The sequence below is a fragment of the Globicephala melas genome, chromosome 14 (genome assembly GCF_963455315.2).
Source record: "Globicephala melas chromosome 14, mGloMel1.2, whole genome shotgun sequence".
Classification (NCBI taxonomy): domain Eukaryota; kingdom Metazoa; phylum Chordata; class Mammalia; order Artiodactyla; family Delphinidae; genus Globicephala; species Globicephala melas.
Window position 1 is genome coordinate 43,521,031 of NC_083327.1, and position 9,733 is coordinate 43,530,763.

The 9,733-nt window shown below is 43.1% G+C and overlaps 1 pseudogene; it reads left to right on the forward strand.

The window, feature by feature from the left end:
• Window positions 1–6,170: 6,170 nt before the first annotated feature.
• LOC115866869 (sentrin-specific protease 2-like) lies at window positions 6,171–8,348 on the forward strand (annotated as a pseudogene).
• Window positions 8,349–9,733: the final 1,385 nt, after the last annotated feature.

A 9,733-nucleotide genomic window follows, 5' to 3' on the forward strand; every position in this document is an offset into this window, starting at 1 on the left:
TATTCTATTTTATATCTTTTCCTCACTCCATCCCTCCACTGCGTCCTCTATTTCAGTGTCCAAAACCCTTGTATATAAAAGTACATAACGAATGAGATGGGTACAGAGGAACAGTTCCCTGGCCCTTGCACCATGTTTCCTCTCCATCCCTGGGCTCCTATGATGTGTTACACATGTGCCAGGCTCTGGGCACATACCCACTTTCCTTTCTCTTTTCCATCTACTCTCTTACTGAGTGTCAGGAGAGAAATGAAGAGGAGGAGGAAATGAGAGCATCAGAGAAAGAACCAAGAAGGGTTATAACTGAAGATAGGGGACAGAAAAGCAAGAATCGTGACGATAACAGTAAACACATTCGATGTCAGATCAGCCTTCTGGGCTGCACACAGTTCTTTAGAGCTTCCTGTGTGGTCCCTGAAGCAAACATGAAGGAAAAATAATATTGTAAATTTATGCTGTAATTAAAAGTAATATATTACATTTATTCTAAGACCTAAAATAACTCCTCAGTAAAGGCATATGAGGATAACTTAACCAACCAGCGACAGATAAAATGGTTTTACACAAGAGTGCCAGTATTTGCAATTAAATGTATTGTTGTTCAATGGAGTCAATTATGGTGTCTTTCTCCTGGTACAGCTGGTTACTCATGATTGTGAACAACTGCCTTTGATCCTTTTAGGTAGATTGTATAGTTGCTTAAATATTCCCTAGTAGTATCCACTAATTTTTTTGAATTATAAAATTTTTTTTTTCTGTAAGCTCTTTCTTCTTTCTATTTTGGGGAAAATGTACTATTAATTTTTAAAAATTATTTTGTTCCCAGGGGCTTCCATTGTAACTTCTAGTGATGCTGTTTATTAGAAAGAAAACATCATCATGTTATGTTGTAAAAAGAAATAATAACTCTGAACCACAAAAATTACAACAACTATAAAAAATGTTGTGAATTTGTTGAAAACGGTAGTTGAAATGTTATTGGATATTTAGCTTGAGGTTCATGGTACAAAATATTGACTTTATTTAAAAGGAATTAGCTTTGTTGAGTTGGAATGACTTTAGGGAAAAGACAGGAAAATGAGAGGAGAGCTTGAGGTGATTCCCAGTGTTTCTGGGTAGAAGACTTCTTACTGGGTAATAGGTGCCCTACTGTGCTTCTCTACAAGACTCTACAGGTCAAGTCCTGCCTCACAATGGCAACTTGTTTAGCTTAATGGCACTTTCTGTCACCAAACTGACCCAGTGGCAGTGACCTCAAACACACGTCAGTGTTCACAAAATCACTGAATTCAGAGGACTTTGGCTTAAATGGAAAATAATCTACTCTCTTAAAGAATAAAACAGTTTAAAATCAAAATTTTGTTCTATGAGAGACAGCGTGGGATAATATAATTTGGGGATTTGCAGGGTGGAGGTCACATAACCATAGGAGCTGTGTGGTTCCAGGTTGGTTATTTAACCTTTCTGAGATCCTTTTATTCATCAGTAAAACAATTACTATTTCAGAAAGTCACAGTGCAGATTAATGAAACAATAGAACTACAGTGACAAGCCTGGCCTCCGGTAGACAGTAAGTAACAATCAGTAGTGTGCTGCAGCTGGTCCTTATCAGCTCTCAAGGACTGATTGATCAATTATCAGAAATTTTGAGAGTCAGTTGTTAAACACAGTCATTGTTGAAAATTATATATATTTACAGTTAAAAAATTATATTAAAAACAAATGAAATATATATATACTCATAACATCACTTTCTAATCAGTTTATTACATTTTATTATTATCTATGTTCTGAGCCTATTTGCATCTATTGTATCTGTAGGATGAAAACACTGTATGATGGTGTTCCACTGCACTTTTCTTCCCAACTCTGAATTCGGTGACTACATGGTGGTAACTTGAAATCATGGTGGGAATATTTGCACCTCAGATATTGGGAAAATGCTACAAATCAGGGTTTTTTTTTTTTCTCCCCTGAAGAGAGCTGGTTGTTAAATATTTATCACCACTGGTAACAAAACCCATTAGTTTTCTTCCCTTTAACGTATGTAAAGTGTCTGGCAGCATGTATGGCACATAGAATGTGCTGGTGAAACACAGGTCTCCAATTTTTCTTTATTTTTTTGGTCACCCCACACGGCATGCGGGGTCTTAGTTGCCCCACCAGGGATCAAACCTGTGTCCCCTGTAGTGGCGGAAGCATAGAGTCTTAACCACTGGACTGCCAGGGAAGTCCCTCCATTGCTCTCAATTGGGGGTCAACTGACTCTTAGAAGTAGAAGGAGCCTTAGATATAATCTCATTCAATTCCCTTGGTAGACCAGAGGCAAAGTGGCCTGCCCAAGGTCATGGCTAATTAAGGACAACCCCAGAGACTCAAAGCCTTGTGTCTGACCTTGATGATTCCCAAGTTCTCTCTCCTTCCTTCCTTCAAAGCCAGAGTAATTAACCCCACCTGCAGGCTCTGTAACTGGGACATTGAGCAGAAGGAACTTAGGAGCTCTAGCTTGACATTTGGAGTTCAGCCTAAATCCCACTTAGTCCTCATCCAGCTCTGTCCTGTGCTCCCATTTTGGTAACTCACCATGGGCCTTATTCTGGGGTCTCACTTTACTTCCTGGATTCCTGGCAACTCTGCCAAGGGACCTCACTTGCTTCCTCTGCTGGGGTCCCTGTCTTGGGACCTTGAGCTTCTATACTTAGGCCTTTGCCTTGTCCATGCCAGGCAACCTTCCTTTGTAGGGACAGCAAACCTGCCTGGAGCAGATCCTTGCTACTTGCTGTTACCCAGCATAAGTGGATTTCAGGATTGCCTTCACACCTGGATTCACTGCTTCCAGACCTTTCCTTATGTCCTTGGTGTTAACTCTCATCTTCCTCGACAAGACCAAAGACATGGGACCCATGGTCACAATATTGCCACACTCGAGCTGCTAGCTCCCACATTTGGCCTGCTGGGCTGGGCTTCCTCCTCTCAGACCTTATCCCTGTAAGCAAATCTGCCTCTGGGTCATGTACCCTTCTAATCTCTGTTTCTCTGTGGTTGGCTAAGCCAGGGACGATCCTGTCACAAAACATGATAAAAGTAAAACTACAAAGGGAAACTAGCTCTACCAGACATTAAACATACTATAAAGCCTCTATAACTAAAGCAGTATGGTACTGGCTCTTCGGAGAAGTGGGTCGTTCCAGAACTGAGGCAGGGAAAATGCAAGATGAACCCATAACATCTTGTGATCTTATTTAGTGGGGAACGCTACAGTCTTTTTCACTAAGATCAGGCACAGGTACGTTTCTCCCAAACCATCAAAGACCACATGGTCCACCTGCTCTGTAAATTATTCCAGGTCAAATGTCCACAAACTAAGGCCCACAGATCAAATCTGGCCCTCCGCCACCTGTTTTTGTTTTTTTTTGCGGTACGCGGATCTCTCACTGCTGTGGCCTCTCCTGCTGCGGAGCACAGGCTCTGGACGCGCAGGCTCAGCGGCCATGGCTCACGGGTCCAGCCGCTCCGTGGCATGTGGGATCCTCCCGGACCGGGGCACGAACCCGTGTCCCTTGCATCGGCAGGCGGACTCTCAACCACTGGGCCACCAGGGAAGACCCGCCACCTGTTTTTATGTATAAAGTTTAATTGGAACACAGTCACTCCCACTTGTTTCCTTATTGTTTATGGCTGCTTTCTGGCAGAGTTGAGTACACACAGCCCTCTGTATCCATGGATAGAGAACGCATGGATACATGCTGGGGTACAACCGTTCTATGCCATTTTATATAAGGGACTTGAGCATCCTTGGATTTTGGTTTCTGTGGGGATCCTGGAATCAATCCCCCATGGATACTAAAGGATAACTGTAGTTGCAACACAGAGACCATATGACATTGCCTAAAATATTTACTATCATTTACTATCAACCCATTATAGAAAAAATGTGCTGACACATGTTCTAGAACATGGAATGGGAAGGAAAACTTCCTCACTTCTTTTATGAAACAAGTTTGACACTGATACATAAGCCAGTTAAAGATAGTATAAGGCAAGAGTACTGAAGACCGGTAACACTCATGAACACTGATGTAAAAATACTAACTAGAATACAGTAAGCAAAATGTTTCCCTGTAACTTCTTTGGCATTGTTTTGAACGGAACTTTAGTAATTTGGTTCAGTGCCATATATGTCTATGTTATCACTGCCGGTGGTGGTTTGGGTTTTTTGAGGTCACTGTGCTTAGTGTTGGGGAACACAGACAAAGTCTAATTGATGCCCTCACTATGCCTGTTGTCCATGGGGGAAATAAACACTGTAAATATTTCACTCAAAAGTGATGTTTATCAGGGTATAAATGGAGGGTGTAGGAGCAATTACCAGGCCAAGGGGTTCAAGGAAGGCAGTTCCGTTGTTGTACATTGCATAGTACACCACTGTGTCCATTTTGCCCATATGGAGCCTGGCACACATCTACAATGAGTAGGAACCTTGGACTGTGCACTGCTATGCTCCTTGTGTCCAGCACTGAGCCTGGACTCTCGTTCCCTCCAGGGAAGCTCATTTCATTCTGCACTGTTGCGCTTCTTGGGTCCAGTACCAAGGCTGGCACTCAACCTCTGTGGGCAGGCACGTTGCATCACGCCCTGTCAAGCTCCTTGTGCTCAAAGCTCAGCCTGCCCTCAGCTCCTTGGAGGTGGGTGTCTTGTGCACTGTTGTTTTCCATTTGCCCAGCATTGAATCTAAGTGCTCCTTGAGGGTAGGCATCTTGTACACTGGTTCATCCTTTGTGGCAAGCAATGAGCTTAGGATAATTGCTTTCCTTGTACATTGTTCATCATGCCCACTTGTGAGCCTGGCACACAGCTCCTTGAGGGTAGGCATCTTGCATTGTGCACTGTCATGTTCCTTGTGCCTAGCATTGGGCCTGGCACATAGTTGTAACTGGAATGATTCTCAGTTGAGCCATGAAGGGTCAGCAGAGGTTACCCAGGTAAACACAGAACAGAGGATTCTGGGTAAAGGAAGTAGCCTGAAAAAGGCAGGAATGTAAGTGTTGAGATGTGTTTATACACTTTTTATTCCTACTGCCTGTTTTTTCCCTTCTGGTTTTTGGCCACCCCCAGCAAATGGGTCACGGAGACACATTTCTGGCAACCTGCCAAGACCTCTGCTTCCTGTTGGGGGCCACGTGTTTGGGGCCTCAGTTCCACTCACAGTAGGATGTGCATCATGCTAATTTACAGTGAGATAAGTAAGACCCTAGTAACTTTCTTGGAGATGATGTGTTAGGCTCAAGAATAAGCAGAACAAGCAGCAACTTACTTGAACTTACTTTCACATTTTCCTCCTATTCTACCTGGAGAGAGATTTTTGTTATTTCATGGTTTTCTGATGAAAGATGTCTCGGGTGGGAAAATCTTCAGCAACTCTGAGAGTGTCAGAAATTTTCAAAGAGGAGGGAGAACACGCTTTGAAAGCTGAGTTAAAACGCTTCTCTCTTCTGAATGCCTTTCACAGCCTAGGGTCTGGTCTTTTCGATCTGCCTTTTGAAGTTCTGTTATCTTTCAAGCTTAATTCCTCTTGGAGTGTGACCAACTTACTAGAGAAGCTATGTTTTTCAAAAGGAATGTTGAAACCAGAGCATTTCCATGGGAATATGGGTTAGTGTTCCTGTACTTTTTCTCCCTCCTAGCACTAGCCCTGCTCGAAAGAAAGTGCATTCTCCTGCAGGCCTGTGGATCCCACGCTATTGTTTCTCAACCAAATTGACTAGGACAAGCAAAGTGAATACGCTAAAGGGATACCCCCTCCATCCTGCTGATGCTGTTGTGCCTGAGTTTAGGTCCAGGAGTCTGAGATTGTTGTCTCCCATAGGTCGAGGGGCTTACCACCATTTTCTGAGGTTTTGGGTATTAACAAAATATGTCAAAAAATACGTTTTGGAAAACTAGGGTAACCGGTTAGGATACCCTATGAAAACTGAAGCAATGAGGTTGTGCTCCTCTGGCAGTACATGGGTGCAAGTTACCCAAAGCAAGGGCAGAAATCTCAATATCCTTGTACTCCGTGTGATTTGGGGATTCTCTTCTGGGCCTCCAGTGAAGAGTTCCTAGGTCTGAGAATGGCTCCGGCAGTAGTGGATTTGGGGTTAAGGATAATCCCACTCCTTGGTCCCTAGATGGGCAGTGGTCCACGCCTCTACTGTGGACGACAGGACATTGAAGGCACCAACTGGCAGACGAGACCCAGGCAGGAGTGACTCACTCTGTTTTCTACAGTGGACGCTGATGAAATACCAGCCAAAAGACCGAGATTAGATTGCTTTATTCACCGGGTGAAAAACAGTCTCTACGATGCTGCCAGCTTATTTGGATTCCCATTCCAGCTGACCACAAAGCCTGTGGTAACTTCTGCTTGTAATGGAACATGGAATGTGGTTCCTTCAGGAAAGGTATTTTCGAATTCTTCATCTTCTGAACTGACAGGTTCTGGATCCTGGAACAACATGCTGAAACTGGGTAATAAATCTCCTAATGGAATAAGTGACCATCCAAAGATCAGTGACAGTAACTCGAGATCAGCCATGCAGAGTCCTGCCTTCCTTTGGTTTTACTTTGAGCTCAGAAGCCTGTAATAGAAGACCAGGTGGCCGTCGCCATAGCAAAGGCAATCTGGAGAGTTCCTTAACGTGGAAGTCTCAGGAACAGGTTGTAACAGAGATGATTTCTGAAGAGGGTGGCAAGGGTCTGAGGCGTCCCCATTGTACTGTGGAGGAGGGTGTTCTAAAAGAGGAGAGAGGGCTTCCCTGGTGGCGCAGTGGTTGAGAGTCTGCCTGCCGATGCAGGGGACATGGGTTTGTGCTCTGGTTCGGGAAGATCCCACATGCCGCGGAGCAGCTGGGCCTGTGAGCCGTGGCCGCTGAGCCTGCGCGTCCGGAGCCTGTGATCCGCAACGGGAGAGGCCACAACAGTGAGAGGCCCGCGTACCGCAGAAAGAAAACAAAAACAAAACAAAAAAAAAGAGGAAAGAGAAATACCGAAGGTTATTAGAGTGACTTAAAGAAGGTGGTCATGGAAACTCTGTTCCTCCTGTAACTTCAACTCATCATAGTTCTCAAAGAAGTCAGATGGACACATTAAAGACCAAAGGCTGGGGGCAAGAGCAAAGTCATGGAGTCAAAACAACTCAGTTTGTTCCAAAACAATATAGAGTTGTTGAAACAAGGGGACCTCTACGGTCAATGAGAAGCGAAAAGAGGTGCTCAAAGGGGAAAACTTCTGATACAGAGAAGACAGTTGGAATCAGACTTGAAAATGAAGGTAGGAGGGGACTCCAGCTGGAACCTGACGTATCTGAAGAAGTGTCAGCCTGACTCCACCTGGGCAGTGGAAACAATGGCTTACTCAGGAGGAAGATGTCAATACTTGAGACAAAAGAAAAAAATTCCTCAAACAAAGAGAGGGATAAAAGGACATATGATCTTCTTGAACTTACAGAGGACATGGAAAAGGAAATCAGTAATGCTCTAGGCCATGGCCCACAGGATGAGATCCTAAATAGTGCTTTCAAATTCCGAATCACTCGAGGAGATATCCAGACCTTGAAGAACTATCACTGGCTCAATGATGAAGTCATTAATTTTTACATGAATCTCCTGGTGTAAAGAAATAAAAAACAAGGGTATCTAGCACTTTATGCATTCAGTACTTTCTTCTATCCAAAATTAAAGTCTGGGGGTTACCAAGCAGTGAAAAGATGGACCAAAGGGGTCAGTCTCTTTGAACAGGAACTTATTCTGGTGCCTATTCATCGGAAGGTACATTGGAGCCTGGTAGTGACAGACCTAAGAAAAATGTGTCTTAAATATCTGGATTCTATGGGACAAAAGGGCCACAGGATCTGTGAGATTCTCCTTCAGTATTTACAGGATGAAAATAAGACCAAAAGAAATATTGACCTGAATGTTTTAGAGTGGACCCACTAGCACATGAAGGCACATGAGATTCCTCAGCAGTTGAATGGGAGTGATTGTGGAATGTTTACTTGTAAATATGCAGATTATATCTCTAGGGACAAACCCATCACATTTACTCAGCACCAGATGCCTCTGTTCCGGAAGAAGATGGTGTGGGAAATCCTTCATCAGCAGTTGCTGTGAGAATGCCCTGCCGTTGTCCCTCCAGCTGCTGGTGGTTCTTTCACAGATGGACGTTTCCCTATACCTCATGCATTGTGGGTTAAAAAGTCCCTGCATCACCTCTGTTCTCTCACAGGTACTGAGCTGTCAGAAGTGCATGAAGGCCCCTCTCTGCACCCTAGTCCTGACTCGGTGTGCGGAGGGCTGCTTGCAACCCTGTTTATAGCAACCCTGTTTATAAGGCCATGCCTGCTCAGAGCCCTGGACTCTCTACCCACACAAGAACAAACGCTAATTAATACTCTTTTTTTAAAGATTTTTTTCCCCTATGAATGTGGGAAACGATTTATTCTACTTTATTCTTCTGTGTGTTTGTTCACGTGTACTCATTCTCTCACTCATTTGCAAACATAATGGTCAGTGGCTGTTTTCTGCTGCTCTTTTAAAGGTAACTCTAAATTACTCATTTGAACTATTTATTTCTGAAAGGAATGTTAAGCTGCCACTCCCTGCTGGAGATCAGGAGGGAAAGCAGTGGGGAGGGGAAGGGTTAATAATTAACTTCTCTAGCGCTGTGGTGTAAGGCTCTGCCTTTCAGAGGAAGTTCCACACTACAGCATTGGCACGGTGTCGTGGCAAAGTGGAACTGTGGCCAAGGAACTCTGGCTATCCATCCAAGTGTCTTCAGAAGAGTGTCGTGGTCATCCTAAAGAGACTTCCCTTTCTGGAAATGAGGTGACTTGGCTACTCTTGAAACTGGATTTAAAGTCACTGTAAACCCTAAATCTTCATTTTCATCCCAGATCTGGTTGAGTATAAACCTCACATATGTAAGTGCTGGACTGAGCTGTTTATTTCAAAAGATACTATTCAATTTAAAGCTATTTTTCCTCAAAGTTTCTTTCTATATATAAAGCCAAAATTAAGTTCGGTACTCATTAGGATTTACATCTCTCCATTCCACTGCCGCTGAAATCTGTGCAAGAAAAGTTAGCACTTGGCTCTGAGGTTGCCAGTTATACAGTAAATCTGTTTTGCAAATGAAAGTTTGTATTTAACTGTTTTGTTCACTAAAAACCTTACAGTGGTTGCACATATTTAATTTCAGAAAGTTTAGAGTGAGTCAGAACATATTTTGCAAGATCTAGTGCCTAATGTTGCTTTTCTGATGTAATAAAAGGTGGTTTGGAAAAAAAAAATGTCAAAAAATAAGTCAGAGTTTTTCAGGAACAGTAGTCTAATGTCATTTGGAGGTAATGTCACCAGTCCAACTGTGACCTCTTCGCCAATGTAAGCCTTGGAGCAAATGACCCTCCTTGCACCCCCTGTGATGGGTCCTACACTAAATGCATGTATCTACGATCATCCATATTGGGTGGGCTCTGAGTGGTATTGTGCATGAGAAGCTATTTTTCAGCAAATAATGAATTTTCAAGATTCTTGATATTATTTAAATAAATAGTTATAAATTTTTCATTTGAAAAAAATTTTTTTTACTTATTTACTATGGTACAAAGTGTGAGTCTGTGGCCTTCAAGGGAAAGGGAAATGTCGATGACAATACTTGTCCTATAGTTGCTTACAATGAGAAGAAATGTTAAACA